This window comes from Panthera onca, chromosome C2, assembly GCF_046562875.1.
Source record: "Panthera onca isolate mPanOnc1 chromosome C2, mPanOnc1 haplotype 2, whole genome shotgun sequence".
Lineage (NCBI taxonomy): Eukaryota > Metazoa > Chordata > Mammalia > Carnivora > Felidae > Panthera > Panthera onca.
In genome coordinates, this window is record NC_138347.1 from 26,375,018 (window position 1) to 26,401,210 (window position 26,193).

Consider the following 26,193-nt stretch of genomic DNA (forward strand, 5'->3'; position numbering starts at 1 on the left):
GGCCTATAGAGCTTGTGGCATACAAGGAACTCATCAAGCATTATGATGAACAAAGATGTTATTCCATGTTTTTGCAAGACTAAGGGTATTGAGATTTGCCCAGGATATGGGAGACTCAATGGCAGTAGACTGCCTTGTGAACTGAGGCCTATCTCAGAAGATAGAGTGGAGGTATGATCATATTTATGCCTTGAAGATATCGATTGATCACACTGGCTGCATTCTCTATCCCCTACACCCCATTTCTTTCCATCTTTCACCAAATAGTCCAGAAAACAGACTCCCTCAAATATTGTTTTTGCAGATTAAATTGTCATTACCTTTAGATGAGCCATTACCCAATTTGCCAATGACTTTGTCTCAGTTCTCTTTCACCTTGAGTTGTGTGCAGAATTAAGCCCTGGTGAATGAACTGGTTCACTTTCCTATACCACATGATCAAATTCCTCATCTTTGTTGATTTCTGATGCACTCTCCCAGCAAGTTCTTGTCTTGTTTTCTTTGTATTCTCCATCTTCAACTCTTTAAGTACAATAATTATAATGACAGTAAAATTTATGACTAATGTTTTTGATATTTTGAATTAATAACAGTGTTCAAATACAGCTTTATTAAGAATGGGAAAATAGACTATTGGACAGTCTGGCAATACAGACTTGAGACTCACCTTCATAGACATGATATTTGAAGATGGTTGCATATAAGATCATGGGGAACAAGGACAGAAAGAAAAAGAGGCACAGAGAATTAGACTTAGTACACCTTTTCAGGGAGTTGAAGAAAAAGTTAGAAAAAAAATAAGATTCATTTAAGCCACATATTATTACTTAATATCGGTCCTTTACCAGGGCAACTAAAAAGGAATTATAATAATTGAAACTGATTTTCAGTTGTACTTATTTCTTTTTACCTTTCTAATAAGGAAACTAAGTTGCTAAGTATTGACAGAGAAAAGATCATTAGAGATCTGTGTAACATATTTGCTGGGCAATTGGTCATTGGAAAAAAGTCAGTTTATTGTTTTTGTTTATTTTATTTAAATCCAAGTTAATTAACATATAGTGTGATAATGGTTTCAGGAGCAGAATTTAGTAACTCTTCACTTAGATATAACACCCAGTGCCAGTTTATTGTTAATCAAGCAGTAATTTGAATGTTTTATTAGGTGAGTAGGAGTTCGATATCACTGTTAAAAGTTAACTGCTATTGTTCAAAGATGGAATAATCTCTCATAAAATTAAAAATTTAGGTTTCCTTATATAGAGAAAAACACAAGTGATTCCTATTCCTCAGGAAATCTATCTGCTGTGAAAGCATAATTTCAACATTCAAGAAGAGAAAAGCTAGTCTTAAATTCCTTTCAGATCAAATTAAATCAGCAGATGGGTTGTATTATGAAATGAAAAGAAGGCAAAAAGAACTTGTCAAATGTGTTGTTCATGAAAATGGTTTAGAAAAATTAATATAAATGAAATTTTTACATAAATTCATTTCATAAGTTTTATGGGCAGAGGACAAGGTTTTTGGTGGAAGAAATATTAAGAAAAATTCAAAATGAAGAAAAATATTTAAAATATTTTTGTTTATTCTAATGAAGCAAATGAATGTGAGGAGTTTAAATTACTGTAAAAGTCTATGAAGTTAACAGTGATTTGGAAGCCGTGATAGGTAGAATAATAGCTTCCCCCACAAATATTCCCAATGCCTTAGTTCTTGGAACCTGTGAATATGTTACCTTACATGGCGAAAGAGACCTTGTAGATGTGGTTAAAGAAACAGACCTTCGAATGGGGTGATTATCCTGGATCAGTTGTGTGTACTCAGTCTAAAGAGATGAGTCCATAAAAGTAGAGGGACTTTCCTGGCTGGGTCCAAGAGAAAAGAAAGATAAAGAGGAGATATTTGAAGCTAGGGAAGGACCTGACCCCCCCATTGCCAGTTTTGAAGAGCCAAGAAATGCAATAGCCTTGAGAAGCTAGAGACAGTCCTCAGCTGACAGCCAGTCAACATTGGCCCTACAACTATAAGGAACTGAATTCTGCTAACAACCTGAATGAGCAAGGACATGGATCCTGCCCTCAAGACTCCAGAAAGGAACATAGCTTTGACTTTAGGCTGGTGAGACCCATGTTAGACTTCTGACTTATAGAGCTGTAAGATAGTACATTTGCGTTGTGTTAAGCCACTAAATGTGTAGCAATTTGTTAGAGAAGCAATGGAAAAGTAACACAACAATTTTATTGAAAATATAAATAACTATTAAATAAATGGCCTTCAGTAAATATCCCAGTCTAGACAAGTATGTACTAAAGCCCTCTATATACCTTTTAGTGGAGCTGACTTTTAGCTTCCAATTAAAAACAAAATCTAATCCAATTCCTAAAGTGCCTATCATTGTTTTGAATTATAGTTTAACTAAAGAAGATAACACTGAAATCATGTTTTCAGTTGTTATTACAAATCATTAACAATAACGAATCAGGTTTATTCTCTAGCTTTCTCATACCTACCAAAATTTATTTGTGAAAGGAAAAATTCACCCCGTAAGAATTTCTGTAAAATGATGACATAGATGGACACTGTGTTATAGATGGACAACCAACTAAGTTGGTTATATATGCATATCTAATGGTTTTCTTGGCTATGCTAAGAAGGCTGACACATAAGGTCACTATATATTCCCTTCCACTAGAGAATAGAAATTCAGCTTAACTCAATAATTTGTTAATGCCTGCAGTATGGCATTGCAGAATGAGCATGGTTCTGGGAATCAGAAATCACTGGTTGAATCCCATATTCACCAGATATTGTGTCAGACAAATCAGTGAATCTCTCTGAATGACAGTTTCCTAATTTATGATATGGGAATAACATCTACCTTACAAATTTATTCTTGAAATAGAATGAAATTTCTCTTTAAATAATATGCTGTCATCATAATGTATAGTATTATATACAAACACTGAGTGCCAATGTGTTATTTTGGGACTTACCACCAGGCACTAGAGAAAATGGTACCAAAAATATAGAAAATAAAACTTGAGTGGAGTCAGGGAGGGAAGCAAGGTGGAGGTGGTAGGAATGTTTCCCATCAAACTGGAAAACTGACCAGAGCAGCAGAAGGGATGCTGGCAGCCCAGGAGATTGAGATCAAAATAAAGAAGGAATCTCAAATTCTACCCAACTGGCACCAAATTTCCTGAGATATCTAGAGGAGAGGGACTCCTGATTTGAGTCCTTTGGGCAGTGCTGGTTTTTAGGGTCAGCTTGGGAAGCTTCTGCCAAGGGCTTACTCAGACTCCAACGTGTCTAAATTCAACTTAGAGGACAAGGACTCCTGATGTACCACCTGATCTGGATCTTATTGATTCCAGGGATGGGTAGAGCTGAGCATCTTGGGAGCAGTCATCATCAGAGCCTCTGAGGCAGGACTGAGGGGATAGATGGGATATGAACTGAGGGAAACACAACTGAAGCCTGGACCTCTGTGTATCAATTGGATCATATTAATAACCATTACTTGATATTTCTTTACCTGTGACCTCACCTAAATAATGCAGTTATCTTTCTGCAGCTTTAACTCTTTAGGTTAGTTTTAACTTTAAGGTTGAATAAATAGATCTAATTTTTTTTTTTTTTTAAGAAATAGATCTAATTTAAGCAAAAAGAGGGATTTTGTTTGCAGAAACTGAAATGGTACACAAAACCTCAGGATGAGATAACAGGGACTCAGAATATATGTCTAACAAAAGAAGTGAGGGGATAAAGGTATCTGCTTTAGACTTTTGGGTGGTTTTTTATTTCTGTTTTCTCTGCACACCTAATTCCATCACTTCTCTATTCTGGCAGAAAAATTTGGTTTCTAACAACTTTTGAGTTTTATATAAAATACACTCAGCCACCCAGAAAGTCTCCTATTACCAGTTCAAAAATCCCTGGGGCAAGAGCTGCCAATAGCCAAAGCTATAATAATTTGAGCAACCAAAAATATAGCATTGACTTGTAGCTCAAAGTATAAAATAAATACGCATGAATTCACACTAATATAAATAAATGATGAAAGAAAGAGAAAGAAATAGAGACAGATCTCCTCTATAGAAAAATTTCAAATGATTTATGTAGATAAAAGAGTTAAAGAGATAAAAGAGTTAAAGAAGAGTCAATCAGAGATGAAGAGAGCAATATACACTCTTGATGCAATGAGTAGCATGTTAGAAGAAGCAGAGGGATGAATTAATGACAAAGTAATGATAAAATAAAGACAAACTAATGGCAAGCAATGAAGCTGAACAAAAGAGAGAAAGAAATATGCTAAATGAGAATAGACTTAGGGAACTCCATCAAACATAATAGCATTACACTATAGGAGTCCCACAAGATGAAGAGAGATAATGGGGAGAAAATAATTTATTTGAAGAAATAATAGCCGAAGATTTCTGTAATCTAGGGAAGGAAAGACATCCAGATCCAGGAGGCACAGAGAACTCCCATAAAAATCAACAAAAGCAGTCCAACACCAAGAGATACAGTAATTAAATTTGCAAAATATAGTGATAAAGAAAAATCTTAAAAGCAGCAAGACAAAAGAAGTCATTAACTTACAAAAGAAATCCCATAAGGCCAGCTAGAGATTTTTCAACAGAATGTGGCAAGCCAGGCGGGAGTGGCATGATATATTCAAAGAGCTGAATGGGAAAAATCTGCAGCCAAGAATACTCTACCCAGCAAGGCTATCATTCAGAATAGAAAGAGAGATAAAGAGTTTCCCAGATAGGCTAAAACTAAAGGAGTTTGTGATCACTAAACCAACTCTGCAAGAAAGACTAAAGGGGACTCTTTAAGTGGAAAGGAGAGACGAAAAGTGACAGTATAATGGCAGGAAACACAAAAGTAGTAAAAATGAATATTTCTACAGTAAAAAATATTTCTGTAAAAGTCAATCTAGGAACTCACACAAAAAAGGATATAAAATATAATAACAAAGACCAATGTGGGGAGGCGAGGATCAAAGAATGCGTTCAAACTTAAACAACCATCAACTTAATATAGACTGCTATTTGCAGAAGAGGTTATATACAAACTTATTGGTAACCACATATCAAAAAATCATTAATAAACATGCAAAAAATAAAGAGAAAGAAATCCAAATATATCACTAAAGAAAATCAGCAAAACATGAAAGAAAGACAAGAAAAGATTAGAGAAAAATCTCCAGAAACAACCACAAAACAAGTAATAAAATGGCAATAAATACATATCTACCAATAATTACTTTGAATTTAAATGAACTAAATGCTCTAATCAAAAGACATAGGATGTCAGAATGGATAAAAAGTAAAATAAAATAAAATAAAATAAAATAAAATAAAATAAAATAAAATAAAACAAAACACAAAACCCATCTATATGCTGCCTAGAAGAGACTCATTTTAGACCTAAAGACATCTAAAGACTGAAAGTGAGGGGATGGAGAAACATTCATCATGCACATTGATGTCAAAAGAAAGACAGAATAGCAATACTTTGTTATCAAACTAGATTTCAAAACAAAGACTATAACAAGAGACAAAGAAGAGTACTATATAATAATAAAGGGGGCAGTTCAACAAGAAGATATAACAATTATAAATATTTATGCACACAACATGGGAACACCTAAATACATAAAGCAATTAATAACAAACATAAAAGAACTAATTGATAATAACACAATAATAGTACATGATTTTGGGGCGCCTGGGTGGCTCAGTCGGTTAAGCGGCTGACTTCGGCTCAGGTCATGATCTCGCGGTCCGTGAGTTTGAGCCCCGCGTCGGGCTCTGTGCTGACAGCTCAGAGCCTGGAGCCTGTTTCAGATTCTGTGTCTCCCTCTCTCTCTGACCCTCCCCTGTTCATGCTCTGTCTCTCTCTGTCTCCAAAATAAATAAACGTTAAAAAAAAAAAATTAAAAAAAAAATAGTACATGATTTTAAAACACCACTTACATCAATGAACAGATCATCTAAGTGGAAAATCAACAAGGAAACCATGGCTTTGAATGAACAGAAAATCAACAAGGAAACCATGGCTTTGAATGACACACTGGACTAGATGGACTTTACAGATATATTCAGAATATTGCATCCTAAAACAGCAGGATACACATTCTTTTCAAATGCACATGGAATATGCTCCAGAATAGATCACATATTGGGTCACAAAATAGGCCTCAACAAATACACAAGATGAATTCATACCCTGCATCTTTTCTGACCACAATGTTATGAAACTAGAAGTCAGCCATAAGAAAAAAATTTGGAAAGACCACAAATACATTGAAGTTAAACAACATGCTACTGAACAATAAGGTCAACCAGGAAATTAAAGAAGTAAAAAGTATGTGGAAACAATGAACATGAGAACACAAAGTTCTAAAACCTTTAGGATACAGCAAAAATTGTTCTAAGAGGGACGTATATAGCAATACAGGTCTTACCTCAAGAAGCAAGAAAAATCTCAAATAAACAAACTAACCTCACACCTAAAGAAGCTAGAAAAAGAAAAGCAAACAAAGTCTAAAGGCAGCAGAAGGAAGGAAATAATAAAAATTAGAGTAGAAATAAATGATATAAAAATTAAAACAAAACAAAACACTAGAACAGATCAATGAGACCAGGCGCTGGTTCTTTGAAAAAATTAATAAAATTGCTAAGCCTCTAGCCAGACTTATCAAGAAGAAAAGAGAAAGGACCCAAATAAATAAAATCACAAATGAGAGAAGAGAAATAGCAACCAATATCACAGAAACACAATTATAAGAGAATATTATGAAAAACTATATGCCAACAAATTGGACAATTCAGAAGAAATGGATAAATTCCTAGAAACATAAGTTATTGAAACTGATACAGGAAGAAATAGAAAACTTGAACACACTGATACCCAGCAAAGAAATTAAATCAGTAATCAAAAATATCCCAACAACCTGAAGTCCAGGACCAGATGGCTTGAAAAGCAAATGCTACCAAAAGTTAATACCTATCTTTGACCATAGTGGCCATAGTGACTTCTTTGATATGTCTCCTGAGAAAAGGGAAAGAAAAACAAAAATAACTATTGAGACTGCATCAAAATAAAAAGCTTCTGCACAGTGAAGAAAACAATCAACAAAATGACAAGGCAACCTATGGAATGGGAGAAGATATTTACAAATGACGTATCTGACAAAATATCCAAAATACATAAAGAACTTATAAAACTCAACACTAAAAAACAAATGGGCAGAAGATATGAACAAACATTTTTCCAAAGAAGACTCCAGATAGCCAACAGACAAATGAAAATATTACTTATCATCAGGGAAATGCAAATCAAAACTATAATGAGATATTACCTTACACCTGTCAGAATGGCTACAATCAGCAACAAAAGAACAGAAAAAGGAACCCTCTTGCCCTGTTAATGGTAATGAAATTGGTGCAGCCACTCTGGAAAACAGTATGGAGGTTCCTCAAAAAGTTAAAAATAGAACTACCCTATGATCCAGCAATTGCACTACTAGGTATTTACCCAAAGGATACAAAAATACTGATTGAAAGGGATACATGTACCCTGATGTTTATAGCAGCATTATCTACAATTGCCAAATTATAGAAACAGCTCAAGCATCCGTTGACTGAGGAATGGATAAAAAAGATGTCACACACACACTCACACACACCCACACACGAATATTATTCAGCATAAAAAAGAATGAAACCTCGCCATTTGCAATGACATGGATGGAGCTAGAGAATATTATGCTAAACAAAATAAGTCAGAGAAAGACAAATACCATATGATTTCATTCATGTGTGGAATTCAAGAAACAAAACAAATGAGCAAAGGAGAAAAAGAGAGAGAAAAGCAAACCAAGAAACAGACTCTTAACTATAGAGAACAAACTGATGGTTACTAGAAGGTCAGTGGGTGGAGGATGGGTTAAATAGATGATGAGGATTAAGGAATGCACTTGTTGTGATGAACACCAGGTGTTGCATGGAAGTGTTAATTTACCATATTGTATGCCTGAAATGAATATTACACTCTATGTTAACTAAGTGGAATATATTTTTTAATGTTTAATTTTATTAAAAAATATTTTTTAATGTTTATTTTGAGAGAGAGAGAGAGAGAGAGAGAGAGAGAAAGCACGTGCACAAGCAGGAGAGGGGCAGAGAGAGGGAGAGGGAGAGAGAGAGAATCCCAAGCAGGCTCCATGCTGTCATCACAAAGCCCGATGTGGGGTTTGATCTCATTAACTGTGAGATCATAACCTGAGCTGAAGTCAAGAGCTGGATGCTCAACTGAGCCACCCAGGCACCCCTCCTAACTGGAATTTAATAAAATCTTAAAATAAATAAAGATTGCCCTGAGTTCTCAGCACAGGAATGAAGACACCCCTAGACACATTATTGTCAAAACTCAGCTTACTAAGGATAAAGAGAAGACTCAAAGTTTTCTTGAGAAAAAATAAAAATGACCCACAGAAAAATGACAAATCTGGTATCACGTTTCCCATCAACACTATTGAATGTTACAAGACAGTGAAGAACTACTTTAAAGTTAAAATGGGCAATGTCACAAGATTTATAAAATATTTCCTCTACCTGAAAGGAAAGCTGTTTGAGTTTGGACTATATCCAAACAAGAAAGAAAATGAAGACAGAAAACATTTTGGCATCTTTGAAATAGTGGAGCCAATTTGTCTCTAGAAGAGCAGTGAAGGGAAAGCCCAGAAATGCAGTTAGGAGGCAGACCTGGCATTCAGCCAGTCCAAACTGAGGCATCAGGAGAAATAGTGATGCAATAGAACATTTATAATTTTATACACATTGGTACTGAGATACAGGCAAGAAAAACTCACTGCAATTAGAAAATTGAAGGCAAAACCTGCGAAAAACACATGACAACAATCAATCGACACTGCTCGGACCTGCATGGAATCATATTTATATTCTTAATATTCTTATCGACTTACATCTTTTATATCAACTTACAGATACAGCATGGAGGAATTAATCCTATATAAATACTATTAATCTTAACATTGCAAAAGTTATCATGTAGATGATAGTAGTTGTAGGGGAAAAGAACAGTGTAATGCTGAAAGGAAAATTATGGTCATTAATATCATTTTAAAACTGGGAAGAAAAATTATGGATGCAGCATGTTGGGGTTTGCCTTGGTATTTGGCCAAGGTATGCATTTGGTTTAGTGCTCTAAAATATACTGTTCACAGCTGGTGAAATAAGGAATGGAGATATTAGTATTTTATGGAAGATACATGAGGAACACAAAATAGAAATATATAACAACTGGTTGTAAGGGGGTTGGTGGTAAGCCAGCTGATCCCTCATTTATTATAATAGATTATATCTAAAATTTATAAATCAGGAAATAGGATGAGAAGTGTATTATTAAAAGACATGGGAGTAAAAAGCAAAAATGACATAAGGGAAGAATAAATGTTTCTAGGAAATGGGGCTTATAGATTGGAAAAGATGGAACAGTGTATATATTAAATTAATAAAGGGGAAACATCTTTAGAAGAGATGATGAAAGAGCCAAAATATGTTTGGTGGAGGTGAAAGAATTGTATTGATAGATCTTACTATAATTCATCTGAGAGAGGAAACTGTGTTTAGAAAACTCTTTTGATAAATTGCTTACAGCTGAAGTTCCTTTTGGCTTCTTCTAGTAATTGTGCATACTATTTATATTCTTCTAGTATTTCACTTCATTTATTTTAATTTTAAAAATATTATACAAATGAAATGTGCCTCTTGTTATCAGTCTGGGTCTCAGTAAGGACAGCATATTCAATAGGAAGTTCAAGGAGTGTTTATTTACAAAGGTGCAAGAAGGGAACCATAAGGAATGGTTCATTGATCTGCAGCTTAATAGCAACCTACATGTCATTACCCCCTAGGTCTAAAGCAACAAGGAGAGACAATGGTTTTTAAAGCTTGGAAAGAAAAACTTGTATGGAGTATCATTACAAATGGGGCATTGACATTTGGATGGAGGCTACAGCCAGCTGAAGGTGACATTGCAAGAAGAGATTTAAAGGAATAAGTATACTAGGTTTTACTCTCTTGCCTCCATAAATGCTCCTACCGGGGATTTCCATTGATAAAAGCCGATTAAAAGAGAGAAGCCATGGAGATATTGTTATAGATCAGCTCCTTGGGACAGAGAGAGAAGTGCGGATTAGATCTACAGGGGAAAATGGAGGATTTTCATATAGAGCAATCCTTAGGCCCCTCTACATTTAGTATTTTACTTTCTTTTCCCTATCTCCCTTTCTTTTTTTCCTTCTTTCTTCCTTTTTCTTTCTTTCTTTCTTTCTTTCTTTCTTTCTTTCTTTCTTTCTTTCTTTCTTTCTCTAAGGAGTAAGCTTGTTTCCAATACAAGGGAACAAATAGACACACATTTCATATTACAAAAACATAGTCATTATTTGAAATGGCTCAAGATACAGAAAAAAAAAGTGCATTTCATCTGTTCATTAATGTTTTCTTTTTTGGGGGTCAAGTTTGTTAGACTAAAAAATTCTAACCAAGTTTGTCATTTAGAAATTAGAAACCACAAATAAAGCCTATCAGACTGTTGGAATATAATATTGCATAAGAATTAGACAATCTGGGGCACCTGGGTGGCTCAGTTAGTTAAGCGTTCGACTCTTGATTTCAGCTCAGGTCATGATCTCACCATTTGTGAGATGGAGCCTTGTGTCAGGCTCCGTGCTTGGAGCCTGCTTGGGATTCTCTCTTTTCCTCTGTCTCTGCCCCTCCCACATTCATGCTCTCTCTCTCTTTTTCTCAAAATAAATAAATAAACTTTAAAAGAAAGATTTAGACAATCTTTATTTCTGATTAATTCTTACTAATTATTTTTTGATCATTTATTGCTTAAATTAAATCTTGTGTTAGAAGTAGAGATGAAAAATTACTATTTTTTTAAAAATGTTTATTTATTGGAGCGCCTGGGTGGCTCAGTCGGTTAAGCGTCCGACTTCAGCTCAGGTCACGATCTCACAGTCTGTGAGTTCGAGCCCCGCGTCGGGCTCTGGGCTGATGGCTCAGAGCCTGGAGCCTGCTTCTGATTCTGTGTCTCCCTCTCTCTCTGCCCCTCCCCTGTTCATGCTCTGTCTCTCTCTGTCTCAAAAATAAATAAACGTTAAAAAAAAATTTAAAAAAAAAAAAAATGTTTATTTATTTATTTTGAGAGAGAGAGAGAGTGGGGGAGGGGCAAATAGAGAGGGAGAGAAAGAATCTCAAGCTATCAGCACAGAGCCTGACACAGGGCTCGATGTCACAAACTGCAAGATCATGACCTGAGCTGAAATCAAGAATCAGACATTCAACTGACTAAGCCACCCAGGTGCCCCACTATTTTTTTTTTTTTTTAATTTAAAAGAAGAAATAGTGTAGTGCAGATTTTTTCAAATCATGTCCCTTAGAACACTGCAACATTTCATGAGGAATAAGTTCTAGAGTTCACAAGAAATTTGTATAGACACAAAATTTGGCATCAGGTACGTTTATCATTTTTTGTCTGTTCACTTAAAAAAATTTTTTTTTAATATTTATTTTTGTGTGTGGGAGAAAGAGAGACAGAGCACAAGCAGGGGAGGAGCAGAGAGAGAGAAAGAAACAGAATCCAAAGCAGGCTCCAGGCTCTGAGCTGTCAGCCCAGAGCCCAAATGGGGCTTGAACCACAAACTGCAAGATCATGACCTGAGCTGAAGTCAGACGTTTAACCGACTGAGCCACCCACTTGCCCCTTTCACTTTTAAGAGAGTGATTTCAGCACTGTTTAATCTCATATTTTATAATTTCTAAAATGACATGAGTGAAAATTTCAAATGCCTACAAAATCCAGGCAGCATACTTAGCTGAATTGGTGGTGATAGACAACATGCCATAGCAAGGTGGAGGACGCACGTCCTGCCCACAGACATCAGTGGCTTCCAGGCTTCAGCGCATCATTACTACCTGGGAACAGTAGGCTAGTGTTGCCAGATCTTTGATATTGATGTGCAATCTCTGCCCCCTTTTTTTTCCTTTTTTTTTTTTTAAGTAAGCTTCATGCCCAGTGCAGAGCCCAGTGTAGACCCTGAACTCATGACCTTGAGATCAAGATCTGAGCTGAGATCAATGGTCAGATACTTAACTAACTGAGCTACCCAGGAACCCCTGCAATCTCTACCTTTTAAAATGTGGCAGATAATTCCAAAGGTTTAAAAAGATTGTGTTGCTAAACAGCACATCTCTGTAAACCAGATTTACTCTGTAGATGAGCAATTTGTAACCCCTGGATTAGCTGACATTTAAACAGTCTTCAATTACTGATTTTTTTTATTCTATAGGACTAGGTAAGAATTAAGAATCGTAAGTCAGGGCCACCTACTAACAACTCTATATCGTTGCTGCCTGAATAACAATATTGTGGAATTTTAGTGCAGAATAGAAGTTAGTCATCTTCTGTTTTTGAATTATTATTAAGGGATAACAACTATTTTCAGTTATTGAGAATCAGAGAAAGCTTTGAAGAGTCTAGTCTCTATATGAGAAAGCTTTCAGGAGACCTGTGAGTAGAGCTTTTATGAAATGTTAATGTACACGTGTGGTAGATGGTTGGGGATCAACAGGATAAACCCCCACTGGGTCATTAACTCTGGACTAGATTTATGGGACTCCACTCAATCACCAAGTGTATTACTAAAAGGATGGTAAAAGCCTATGTAAGGATCCAGCTATCAGTCACATGACCTGATCTAGGGAAGAGATAAAAGCTTATATGCATCTCACGGAAACCTGCCAATACTTGTCCCCATAATACATGATAAAACTCTGACAGCAAACTTCTCCTGGGAGTTTGGTATTAAATTAGCGAGGCGGCAGCTCTCCTTTCTGCTGTTTTCAGATATCCAGGCACGGCTTTCTAATACACTGCTAATTTAGAAGACGGAGGATGAAAGTTCTATTTTAATAGTTCTCCAACACCTCATCTTTTCTATCTCTGCTGTAACATGGTTCAGAGGTATGGAAATATTAACGTATGATAGGCCCCATTCACTATGCTACAACTTTCATAGGATAATATGACACATGCATAAATTAAAGATTGTCTTAAGAAAGATTATCTCACTCTTTCTAGAAAAAATGTATGTAAGTACTTGTGCTTTAGTCAGAGATAATGTTTGTCCCCCAAAATCAGAAACTCCTTCGGTCTAACTTAGGTTTAATGAGACAATTTTATTTTTCGAATAGCAATCACCAGGATAACTGTTGCATAGAAGCGTCTTTATTTAGAAAAATGATGATCTTCGTAATAGAGTTGGAATTTGGTATGCCCAGGGCAATGGGAGGAGAAAGCAGAGGGTAGAAGTCTGCATTTGCGTAATGTGAGTCTTCCTTCGAACTTCTCTAAACTGTTAATGAAGTCCTTAAATTCACAATTTTTAAAGCTTTAATTTTAAAAATTGCAGTAAAATATACATAACATAAAATTTACCATTTTAGCCATTTTATTTTATTTTTTAAAGTTTATTTATTTTCAGAGAGAGAGCATGCTTGCCCAAGTGGAGAAGGGGAAGAGAGAGGGAGAGAGGGAATGTCAAGCAGGCTCTGCACTGATAGCAGACACAGGGTTTGATCTCATGAGCCCATGACCTGAGCTGAAATCAAGAGTTGGACACTGGACACTTAAACAACTGAGCTATCCAGGCGACCCTCCATTTTAGCCATTTTAAAGTATACAGTTCAGTGGCATTAAGAACATTCACTGTTGACCAATGATCCAGAATGTTTTCATCATCCCAAACAGAAAGTCAGTACTCATTAAATACCAAATCCTCATTCCCTTCTTCTCCCCAGTCCCTGGCAACCACCATTCTATTTTCTGCCTCTATGAATTTGATTACTCACATATCTCAAATGAGTGGAGTCATATAATATTTGTTCTTTTGTAATTCTTATTTAAAGTTTTTAATGTTTATTTTTGAGAGAGAGAGAGAGAGAGAGAGAGAGAGACATGAGACAGAGACAGAGTACGAGCAGGGGAGGGGCAGAGAGAGAGGCAGACACAGAATCCAAAGCACACTCCAGGCTCTGAGCTGTCAGCACAGAGCTTAATGCAGGGCTCGAACCCACGAGCTGTGAGATCATGACCTGAGCCAAAGTCAGATGCTTAACCAACTGAGCCACCCAGGTGCCCCTGTGGGTAATTCTTATTGAGATTGTTTTCTGCTGTGGAAATCAGTGAAAGGAGAGAATTTCACATGAGGCATAAGATGGTCAGGTCAGATCATTCTGAAGAAAGCACAGGAGACTGGAGGTGGCGATACCTCCAGGAATGTGACAGATGTTGAAACTAGAGCCACAAGGCCGGATCTGGTACACAGACATGATTAGTCTGCAGAGTGCTTTAAAATATGTGAATTATATGACATCATTTAAAATTAGAGAAATTTTATTTTTTATTTTTTTTATTTTTTATTTATTTTTTTTTTTAATTTTTTTTTAACGTTTTATTTATTTTTGAGACAGAGAGAGACAGAGCATGAACGGGGGAGGGGCAGAGAGAGAGGGAGACACAGAATCGGAAGCAGGCTCCAGGCTCTGAGCCACCAGCCCAGAGCCCGATGCGGGGCTCGAACCCACAGACCGTGAGATCATGACCTGAGCTGAAGTCGGACGCTTAACCGACTGAGCCACCCAGGCACCCCTAAAATTAGAGAAATTTTAATAGGGAACCAGATATCTTGTCCATCTTGTAAAATCTGGCAATAGTGGGCATGCATTTCCCTGGCTATAATCAGATAAGTAGCATACACATACTCCAGTTTTCCCTTAGACTCGTAATGCTTTACTGATTCATCCTTATCAAGATGAATAATATTCATAGCAATCTGAGTCTTCATAGTAATTTTGGAATAGGTGTTTAGATCTCATATGTATAGAAATGGATCCAAGTTTATCCACATCTTGAGTGGCAGGGAAGCTTCATATGACATCTGGGCTACAAACCAAAAAGAGGCATATATTGGGAGGGTACTGAGTTTGTCCTGTAGATATCAATGGAGGCAGATGAGCGGAACCTTGAAACTAGAGAGCAGTCAGGCAGCAAAGTCGACCCCTTGTCTAGCTCCATTTGTCAGGGAAAGCATGCTTTTTCTGCTCTTTGCAGCTTCTGTACGTCTGCTTTATTCTGCTTTATTCATATTCATGTTGCTGTATGTCTGCTATGTTTCTTCAGAACAAAATCATGTATCTAATTTGGCTTTTGTAGGCACCTACAATTCCTGCCTGTTCATATGTCACCAACCAACTGATTAAAGATTCTGAATCCTAATTCCATGACCCCTGGAGAGAGAATCTGGTGGCCAAGTGCATGTCTACTCAGCTATACCTCTGATTTAGCTGTGGCTGTAGTAGAGAGTTCTGGGCACACTTTCACTCACTTTAGGTTGACAGTTACAGATCTCTGCTTTCTGCCCAGGAACTCTTGGATGCTAGTGATACCCCTGGGAGCTCACTTTGTTCACGCACATTGGCTTGTTAAGTGTGAGGAAGTCAACATCTCTGGGAGTTAACATCCTTAATGCCCCCTCAACTATGAGGAATCAGAGCTGATTCATAAATGCTCCTGCTTTTCATCCTTCTAGCACATAATTCTGGGAAGCATTCTGTATACTTTTCTGGAAGTCCAAGCAGAATCAGGCTGCTTGTGTCCACGGTGGCAACCTCAGTAACATACACTTATATTGGCTCTTCCTCCTTCACTGCCTCACTCTCATCTCCTCAGTCCTGCTCACTGGGATCATGTCCCCAAAAAAGCTAAGGCTTCCCTTTGGATACTTAATCCAACTTGCTCACAAGTCCTGTCCCAGGCTCTGCTTTTTGGGGAAGCCACGTAGAGACAGGTTTGTTTTTGTCAGAGGTTTACCCATTTGTTATGGGTAGAATTATGTCCCCCTAAGAGATATGTTGAAGTCCTAACCCCAGGTACCTCATATTGTGAACTTATTTGGAAATAGGACTGTAATTAGGAAAGATGAAATTAGTAAAGATGAGGTCATACTGTGGGGTGACAGATGATGTCATAGGGTGGGGTCTGCCTGACTTCTCTCCTGCCTTTGCTGCCTCTCCTCTTTTAAGGTTACCACAGAACCCACTGATCCACCTCTCTTGGTGTCCACAGTAAAACTCCATATCCTCTGAATAAATGTCTCTTTTTTGCTTTGTGGACCAGATGTCACATGAAGTCTCCTTGCCACTCAAGATCTGGATAAACTTGGATCCTTCTCTCTGTATGTGGAGACCTAAACACCTATTCCAAAATTACTGTGAATATTATTCATCCTGTAAGTAAATTAAGGATGAATAAATAAAGCATTATGGGTATAAGGAAGACACTGGAGGGTGCATATGCTAGGGAAATGCATGCCCATCACTGCTAGATTTTACAAGATGGATAAGACATCTGGATCTTTATTAAAATCTCCCAATTTTATTTTATTATCATTTTTTACTTTTATTTATTTTTATTTAAAAAATTTTTTTTAATGTTTATTTATTTTTGAGACAGAGAAAGACAGAGCATGAATGGGGGAGGGTCAGAGAAAGAGGGAGACACAGAATCTGAGGCAGGCTCCAGGCTCCACGTTGTCAGCACAGAGCCTGACGCGGGGCTTGAACTCACGGACTGTGAGATCATGACCTGAGCCAAAGTCGGACGCTCAACCAACTGAGCCACCCAGGTACCACATTTTATTTTTATTTTTTTAAGTAGGCTCTACGTCCAATGAAGTTCTCGAGCTCATGACCCTGAGAACAAGAGTTGCATGCTCCACTCACTGAGCCAGCCAAGAGCCCCTTATTTCTTTATTAAGTTTTTAATTTTTTTTTTAATTTTAATGTTTATTTATTTTTGAGACAGAGAGAGACAGAGCATGAACAGGGGAGGGGCAGAGAGAGAGGGAGACACAGAATCTGAAACAGGCTCCAGGCTCTGAGTGGTCAGCACAGAGCCTGACGCGGGGCTCAAACCCACAGACCGTGAGATCATGACCTGAGCCAAAGTCGGATGCTTAACCGACCGAGCCACCCAAGCACCCCAAGTTTTTAAATTTTAATTCCACTATAGTTAACATATGGTGTTATATTAGTCTCAGGTGTACAATATAGTGATGCCCAATTTTTAATGAAACAGTTATGTACAGAGGATAGCATAGTTTTGCTCCAAAATCCTAAAGGTCACCGTGCTATGATTTGCCTATAGGATTTGCCAGAGTCCCTCATATAGCAACCTTCTCCTCCACTGACTCTTCTACAAGTGGCAAGCTTGTAGACAAATCTGGACTTGTATTAGGGCTTTCTTTTATCCTTGGCATCTTTCAGTACTGGGAGCTTTTCAAGTCACTTGGTAATTGTGTCAACATAACACACCTGAATACAATATGTGTACTTCTAAAGTCCTGAAGAGGCTTCCTAGGCATTGTACCTCTTTCTTCATGGTAGAAGAGGAAACATGCAGAAACTTGTCCTTTCTTAAGAAAAGTTATCCGGAGGTACCTCACTCTGGACCCTAGAAATTTCACTATTCAGTTCACTAAGTTTTGTGGGACTTTTCTCCCACCCTCTGGCATGTATGTGTCCTAACAGGGTGTCTGTAGTCATTTCTTCATCATTTTATCCAATCAGCACACTATCACCAATGTAATGATTCAGTGTGCTGCCCCATGGAATGGAGACATGATCAAGGTCCCTGCAGACTAAATTATGACATAAGGCCAGAGAACTTAAATAGCCCTGAAAAAGACAGTGGAGGTGTATTGCTACTCTGTCAGCTAAAAGCAAACTGGTTCTGATGGTTCTTAACAATAGGTGTAGAGAAATAATCATTTGCCATCTGCATGCTAGGTACCAGGATATGGGTTGATTTGTTTCATAAATAAACTATATTTGGAACAGTAGCAGCAACTGAAATCACCACCTGATTAAGTGTGTGATAATCACTGTCACAGAAGTTGTATATATTGAGATTAGGCTTAAGCAGGTACTGAAGTCCAAGGTAAGCCGCATATGCAAATGGCTCAGATGGCCATGGCCCAAATTCTTCCTACACTGCCTCCTTCTTCTCAGTCTGTACATATGGTCCAATGGGAATTTTACCGTGACCAGTTAGCTGAGGAAGACAGTTGTTCATGTTATGCTGATACCACCAAAATATGGATGGCTCCAGAACCATAACCCACTATGGAGTGACCCTGAATGTCAGTAGAGTAGGAAAATATTCCCAGTTGGCAGAACATCAAGCAGTTCTGTGGACTTTGTTTACTGTGCTTAGAGAGAGGATTGTAGGTACAGAGCTATATTTCATGGAAAGCTAATAACTTGGCTTGATGGGATTAGAGGCTTGGAAAGCACATGATTGGAAAATCAGTGACATGAAGAATAGGGGAAAAAGTATATCAATAGATCTCTCAGAATGGGCACAGAATGTTTATATTTGTGTCCCATGTGAATGATCACCAAAGAACAATTGTTGCAGAGGAAAACTGTAATAATATGTGGAGAAGATGACATGTTCTTTGGACATAAGTCAACCTCTTAAACACTTCCGTTCTTGTTCGTCAAGCTCATGAACAAAGTAACTATAGTGACATGAGTAGATTATTCATGGGCTCAGCAACACTGATTTCCACTGACTAAGGCCCATCTGGCTTCAGACACCATTGAGTATTCAACTTGCCAATAGCAGAGACCAACATGTTACTTGGTGGCAGGTTGGATTACATAGCACCACTTATATCATAGAAGAGGTGGCATTATTCTCACTGGAATAGATCTTTATAATGGACATCAATTTATCATTTTTCCAGAAATACTTTTGCCAAAGCTACATCTAGGAATTTATTGAACATCTTGTTAATAGTCACAACATTCCATAAAACATTTCTTCTGACATTACGGTTAAGATTGTACTAAGCAAGTTAATTTTTTCTTTAATGTTTATTTGTTTTTGAGAGAGATGTAGAGCATGAGTGGAGGAGGAGCAGAGAGAGAGAGGGAGACACAGGATCCGAAGCAGGCTGCAGGCTCTGAGCTGTCAGCAAAGAGCCTGACGTGGGACTCGAACCCGCCGACCGCAAGATCGTGAGCTGAAGTTGGACGCTTAACTGACTGAACCACCCAGGCTCCCCTAGTTAATTTTTTTCTTTATTTTCTTAATTTTGATATGAATATACTATGTGTATATATTAACCATTTTAAACTTATTTTACAGGAAATGAAGTTTAGTGATGGGCTCGTGCTCATGAGGTTCACTATTCTTACCAAATTCCCCTTATCCTGAAGCAATTGGCCTCACAGAATAATGGAATGGCTTTTTCAATTTCTGTTATGGTACCAGCTAGGTGGCAATACTTTGCAAGTCCATGATAATTTTCTCTAGGATACAGTACATGTTCTAAAGCAGACCAATATATGGTATTATTTCTCTCGTAGCCAGGATTCAGAGTTCTGGGAATCAAAGGGTAGAAATGGGAGTGGATCTTTACACTGTTAACCATAGAGATCCACTAGCAATATTTTTGTTCTCTTTCCCACAATTTGAAGCTCTACTGGTCTACAAATTTTAGTTGCCAAGGGAACTAGAGAATACAGGAATGGATCCCCTAAATTGGAAGTTGAGTCTGCCACTTGACTGTTCTTCAGGCCAGTAAATCAATAAGCAAAGAAAAACATCACTCTACTGGCTGGGGTGATTGATCCTGACTAAAAAGAGGTAATTAGGTTGCTTCTATCTAATGGGGTAGGAATGAGTATTTCTGGAATGCAGGAGATCCCCATAGGTGCCACTTATCACTTCCATATCTTCTGATTTAAGTCAGTGGGAAATTATAACCTAAAATAATCCAGATCCCTGATGGATGAAGATTTGGGTAACCCTTCCAGGCAAAGAACCATGACCACTTGAGGAGCTTACTGAAAGCAAAGAGGCTATGGAATTGGTAGTAGAAGAAGGCAGTTAGTTATGAATACTAACTTTGACCATATGAGCAGTTTCAGAAACAAGGATTCTAATGATTAAGACATTTTCCTTAATTTTGATATAAAGATGTTATATGTATGTATTAACCATTTTTTCTTCCCCTAAATTCAGAAGAAAGAAAAGCATGCAAATAGGATGAAGTGTAGATTTAAAAAAAAAAACAGGAATAGCTATTTGAAGTGTCTTTCCTTGTATAAATAGACGTTTGAGATATCCTCTATTTACAGTTTGAAGCTGACTAATTAAATGAGGAGGATGTAAATACCAACACTCCTATAGTTATTGTATGGCTTATGAGAACAGAATCTCATGGAGCTGGATAGAATTCTTTCAGCAAACTGCAGGTATTGGAGACTTTGATGCTTTTCCTGTTTGCACCAGTAAAAACAGTTTACTTTTTCCATTGGAGGAAAAAGAGAACAAGAGGATGAATACGTCCATCATTCAATAAAAGGAAATAATTAAATATTATGAGATAGATAAATAGCTCTATACTACATAAAGTTGCTATAACTCATTACAATAACACAATTTTTTAAAAGAAATCCCTCAGAAGAATTTTCATTTTCCTCTTATTTAGAGTTTCCTATGAGGCATTGTTCTAAACAAGGCAATTTTGATCAATTATCTTCTTGCTATTTTAATTTGAAGGAGCCTATCATACAATAGGCAACCTACCAGGAATAATTTGACTATGTGGTATCATCCATAGGGAACAATATAGCCTTTAAAAGAACTAGTATCATAGTCCCAGATTTTCAGATATACTACAAAGCTGTAGTAATCAAAACAGTATGGTAGTGGCACAAAAATAGACACATAGATCAATGGAATGCAAAAGAGAGGCCAGAAATATCACAAGTATATGGTCAAATAATCTATGTCAAAGACTTTTAAGCAAGAATGGTATACAATGGTATAAAGACAGTGTCTTCAAAAAATGGTGTTGGGAAAACTGGACAGCTACATGTAAAAGAATGAAACTAGACCACTTTCTTATACCATACACAAAAATAAATTCAAAATGGATGAAAGACCTAAATGTGATGCCTGAAACCATAAAGTTCCTAGAAGAAAACATAGGCAGTAATTTCTTTGGCATTGGCCATAGAAACATTTTTCTACATATGTTTTCTCAAGCAAGGGAAACAAAAGCAAAACTAAACTATTGGGACTACACCAAAATAAAAAGCTTTTGAACAGCAAAGGAAACTATAAACAAAACAAAAAGACAACATACTAAATGGGAGGGAATATTTGCAAATGATATATCTGATAAGGGGTTAATATCTAATGTATATAAAGAACTTATACAATCCAGCACCAAAAAGCAAATAATCTAATTAAAAAATGGGCAGAGGACATGAATAGATATTTTTCCAAAGAAGGCATCCAGGTGGCCAACAGACACTGAAAAGATGCTCAATATCACTCATTGTCAGGGAAATGCAAAGCAGAACTACACAGTGAGATATCACCTTATACCTGTCAGAATGGCCTAAAATAAAAAACACAAGAAATAACAAGTAGTGGCAAGGATGTGGAGAAAAAGGAACCCTTGTGCTATGTTGGTGGGAATGCAAACTGGTTCAGCCACTGTGGAAAACAATATGGAGTTTCCTCAAAAATTAAAAATAGAATTACCATATGATGCAGTAATTCCACTACTGGATATTTACCCAAAGAAAATGAAAACACTAATTGAAAAAGATATATGCACCCCTATGTTTATAACAGCACTATTTACAATAGCCAATATATGGAAGCAACCCAAGTATCCACTGAGAGGTGAATGTATAAAAAAGAATGGTATATATATATATATATATATATATATATATATATATATATATATACACAATGGAATATTACTCAGCCATAGAAAAGAATGAGACCTTGTTTCCCAAAACATGGATGGACTGAGAGTATAATGCAAGTGAAATAAGTCAATCAAAGAAAGACAAATACCATATGATTTCACTCATATGTGGAATTTAAGAAACAAAACAAATGAACAAAGGGAAAAAAAAAAGACATAAACCAGAAAACAGACTCTTAAATACAGAGAACAAACTGGTAGTTGCCAGGGGGAGGTGGGTGGGTGGGGAATGGATAAAGGGGATCAAGAGTACACTTATCCTAATGAACACTAATGTATAAAATTGTGAAGCCAAGTAATTATACTGTACACCTAATACTCATATAACACTGTGTATTAATTATACTTCAATAAGAAAAGATGAACTTCTACAAATGATGTTAGAAATTATAGACATCATGGATGTCTTTTAAAATTTTAAAGGTAGACTAGTTCCCAACTTGTAACTAGCTGTGGGATACTACAGATGCTTCATTTTTAATCTCTTTTTAGTAATTAGTCCCAAATGAAATAGTCAGCTAGTTATTGGACAAGAGGACTGCAATGGGTTACAAACAATGATCTATCTAATTTCATTTTAAGAACTGAGAGCTAACAAGGGAAAAATTCAAACATGTTTCTTTTTTAAATGTTTATTTATTTATTTTTGAGAGAGCACACAAGCAAGGAAGGGGCAGAGAGAGAGAGGGAGACAAGTAATCCAAAGCAAGCTCTACTCTGTGATGTCAGCACAGAGCCCGATGCAGGGTTCAAACCCATGAACCATGAGATCATGACCTGAGCCAAAGTTGGACCCTCAACCAATTGAGTCACCCAGGTGCCCCTCAAATATGTTTTAGGTAGCACAAGAGCATATCTAAAATATTTTAGGGGCACCTGGGTGGCTCAGTCGGTTGAGCGTCTGACTTCGGCTCAGGTCGTGATCTCGCAGTCTGTGAGTTCGAGCCCGGCGTCGGGCTCTGTGCTGACAGCTCAGAGCCTGGAGCCTGTTTCGGATTCTGTGTCTCCCTCTCTCTGACCCTCCCCCATTCATGCTCTGTCTCCCTCTGTCTCAAAAATAAATAAAGGTTAAAAAAATTAAAAAAAAATTAAAAAAAAATTTAAAAATATAAAATATTTTAAAAAATTTTTTGATGTTTTATTTATTTTTAAGAGAGAGAGAGAGAGAGAAAAAGAGAGAGAGTGGGGGAGGGGCAGAGAGAGAGAAGGAGACACAGAATCTGAAGCAGGCTCCAGGCTTTGAGCTGCAAGCACAGAGCCCGTCGCAGGGCTCTAACCCACGAACCATGAGATCGTGACCTGAGCCGAAGTCAGATGCTTAACCAACTTAGCCACCTAGGCGCGCCTAAAATATTTTATATTGGAATGTAGACCAGGGATTCAGTTATCAGAAGTCAAGTCCAGAAATGTTGGATCCTGTCCTTTTCTTCTCCATGGCAGGTTTTGAAGATTTGGTTAGAATAAACATTTTCCCCAACTTGGCTTTGACCCCATGATAAAATGTGTGGGTAGCTAAGTGGGAGTAAGAGGTTTTTTATTTTGTTTTGGTTGGCCTTCTATGCTGGATAGGTTGGTAATGGCTTAGAGAGTTTTCACAAATATACTTTCTGAAATTGCCGTACATTGAAAGGAGTGAAAGAATAGATAGGAAAATAAATATATTTAAAACATTTTATAGCCTCCAAATTAATCCAAATTAAATTTGGGCTTGCCATAAATTATTCAAATGATAGCACAATAACATCCTTTCATTCAATCACCAAATATATACTTAGTTTTGACTACGGGATAGATTCTCTGTAAGCCCTGGGAATTTAGTGATGAACAAAGTCCCAACTTTCTTTCTTAGTTTACATTTTAATGGTGGTAAAGAGAAGTAAAGAAGCTCTTATTCATTTCTGGAGAAGTACTAGGGGATATGGCAGTACTTTGATGGTCACATGATTTGGAGTTGGAGGATGATTGGGAGAAGCTGGGGAAGAGTGAGTTCAATAGGCATCAGCTGGAGGATGGAAGGGAAGAAGAAGTATTCAAGTGACAGGAATGCTGCATGCAATAGTCTAGGTGCAAGAATGTGGTGAGGGGCACCTGGGTGGCTCAGTTGGCTGAATGTCCAACTCTTCATTTCTGCTCAGGTCATGACCTCACTGTTAATGAGATCGAGCCCCACGACAGGCTCTGCATTGACAGTACAGAGACTGCTTGAGACTCTCTCTCTCTCCTTGTCTCTCTGCCCCCACCTCTGCTTGTGCTCTCTCTCTCAAAACAAAACAAAACAAAACAAAACAAAACAAAAACAAAAAACAAAAACTTAAAATGAGCAGTTGGGCCACTTGACAAGTGACTTAGAATTCATCCATTTGGTGTTTTACAATCTTCATTAATAACAATCAGATTTGTGAAATCTCTTGAAATGCACTGTGGAATAATTTTTTTTTTTTTCAGAGCCAGTCCTCTTCTGTAGTAAACGTGAGACTTTGGTGTAACTGTGGAATACTGTTCACGGAGTCCTACTGTTCTCTCATGATGTCTCTCTGATGTTATGAGAATCTTGGGAGAAATTTGTTGAAGTAAGAAGTAAATTCATCTGTAGCTCCATCATAAGCAATCGCTTCATCATTAGGATCAACTATAGGATCAACTCGCTGGTTGTCAGTAGTCTTTGGTATAGGCTTTCGGTGGAGCCTTATCACTAAGAGCCTCTCTTTCTTAAGTTTTTTCTTTTTTTTTGTGATTTAACTTTATTTTTTATTTTTTAAAATTTACATCCAAATTAGTTAGTATATAGTGAAGCAATGATTTCAGTAGATTCCTTAATGCCCCTTACCCATTTAGCCCATCCCCCCCCCACAACCCCTCCAGCAACCCTCAGTTTGTTCTCCACATTTATGAGTCTCTTTTGTTTTGTCCCCCTTCCTGTTTTTATATCATTTTTGTTTCCCTTCCCTTATGTTCATCTGTTTTTTCTCCTAAAGTCCTCATATGAGTGAAGTCATATGATTTTTGTCTTTCTCTGACTGATGAATTTCACTTAGCATAATACCCTCCAGTTCCATCCATGTAGTTGCAAATGACAAGATTTCATCCTTTTTGATTGCTGAGTAATACTCCATTGTGTGTGTGTGTGTGTGTGTGTGTGTGTGTGTGTGTGTGTGTATACACCACATTTTCTTTATCCATTCTTAAGTTTTTTTCTTAATTGCCAACATTTCCTTATGCTGCTACTATTTCCACTGCATGAACATTAGATGTCTCCCATTGTGGGTTCTTAATTTCCAAAATTTGAAGGCATGGGGGAAAGGCAACTGCTTTTGGGGTTGGACCTTGCTTTCTGTCACTCCATCCTGTGTGACTGTGGCTTCTTCAGGTTCTTCTGGGAATACTTTTCGTTTCAGCCTTTCTTTCCTCTACTGCTGCTCTTATCCCCGCCCTTTGCCATGGTGTTTACTCCTTCGCATCTGTCTCCATTTTTCTTTTTTTTAAATGTTTTTATTTATTTTTGAAGGAGAGAGACACAGAGCATGAGTGGGGGAGGAGCAGAGAAAGGAGGAAACATAGAATTTGAAGCAGGCTCCAGGCTCTAAGCTGTCAGCCCAGAGCCCGATGCGGGGCTCGAACTCATGAACTGTGAGATCATGACCTGAGCCTAAGTCGGACGCTTAACGAACTGAGCCACCCAGGCGCCCCATGTCTCCATTTTTTCTTAATCAAGAAATGGAAGAGAACTATCCTCAACCCATGGAATTGCCATGTTATCTTTGTAAAAAATCAGTTGGCCATAAATGTGAGGTTTACTTTGTATTCTAACTTCACCTGTTGTGGGTAAGAGAAGATACTTTGTATGATAAGTATCTTTTTAAGTCTTTGAGACCTAATTTGTGACTTAACATATGGTCTATTCATTATAAGGAGTAAGGTATTCAAGTTTCCAACTGTCATCGTACAACTGTCTCTTTCTGAGTTTCTGCCAATGTTTGCTTCCTATATTTTGACAGTCTGTTATTATATGTTTAAATGTATATAATTGTTGTATTTTGTTGTATTGAATCTTTTGTTAATATGTAATGTGCTCCTTTGGTTTTTGTAAACTTTTTTTATTTAAAGGCTATTTTGTCTGATATCTCTATGCCAGCCCTGCTCTCTTTTGGTTACTATTTGCATGGACTGTCTTTTCTCATCTTTTTAAAATTTTAATCTATTTTTATCTTTTTATCTAAAGTGAGTGTCTTCGG

General features: G+C 37.2%; 1 pseudogene; it reads right to left on the bottom strand.

Moving 5' to 3' along the window:
* Positions 1-425: 425 nt before the first annotated feature.
* Positions 426-25,644, bottom strand: LOC132684349 (ribosome production factor 1 pseudogene; annotated as a pseudogene).
* Positions 25,645-26,193: the final 549 nt, after the last annotated feature.